The sequence below is a fragment of the Pteropus vampyrus genome, unplaced genomic scaffold (assembly GCF_000151845.1).
Source record: "Pteropus vampyrus isolate Shadow unplaced genomic scaffold, Pvam_2.0 Scaffold365, whole genome shotgun sequence".
Lineage (NCBI taxonomy): Eukaryota > Metazoa > Chordata > Mammalia > Chiroptera > Pteropodidae > Pteropus > Pteropus vampyrus.
In genome coordinates, this window is record NW_011889146.1 from 611182 (window position 1) to 612044 (window position 863).

An 863-nucleotide genomic window follows, 5' to 3' on the forward strand; every position below is an offset into this window, starting at 1 on the left:
TTAGTAGTATGTGTTCTGACTGTTTTCTATTATTACCTAGAAACAGCTCTCAGCCAAAATGTATGTTTAAAAAGCAAGCACTCTATAATATATAATATCTTTGTGCTATTCTATCATGCTGTATTTGGCTTTTTTAATGCTTAAAAGTTACAATTTTGGTAAGATTGAAATAATATGCTTACTAAAATTTGGACCTAATTTTTCAGACATTGAACATTTCAACTAGGCAATCTATGCCTCAAAGATTATATTTTCATTGGGAATTTTCTCTGAGAAAAAGAAATATATCTTCATAGCAATTTACAAAATTTCCCAGAGCTTAACACAAAGAATCTTAATTTTTTAACCTCTAGTGTCTGACCACCTAATAATAAAATCTTTTGATATAAATGAAGGATCAGTATCAGTTAGATCCACTCTGAAACGAGTAATTCTTCATTCTAAATGAAGAACTGTACTGACAAGAGTCTTACAGATGTATATAGACTTTCAATTCAAGCAAAACATATCTGTGTAACTCACCGCAAGACTCAGGCCTTCATCTATGGCCATGCTACTGCGAACGAGCCTGATCCCGTCTGATCTCAGAAGCTAAGCAGGGTCGGGCCTGATTAGTACTTGGATGGGAGACCACCTAGGAAGACTAGGTGCTATAGGCCTAAAAACTAAGGGATTGTAAGCTGACAAGGTCTATGCAATATATGAGGTCAACCAAGGGTTACTTCACCTAAAAAATAAAATAAGAAAATTTTTAAGTTAAAAAAATTTAAAAAAAAAAGAATCAGGCCTTCACAGAGCTTCTCCCATGTGGATTGCTTGCATCAATATTGACCTTATGGGGGTCTCAGAGGTCCCTGAGTTCC

The 863-nt window shown here is 34.8% G+C and overlaps 1 pseudogene; it reads left to right on the forward strand.

The window, feature by feature from the left end:
* The first annotated feature begins 540 nt into the window (after positions 1-540).
* LOC111731353 lies at positions 541-659 on the forward strand (annotated as a pseudogene).
* Positions 660-863: the final 204 nt, after the last annotated feature.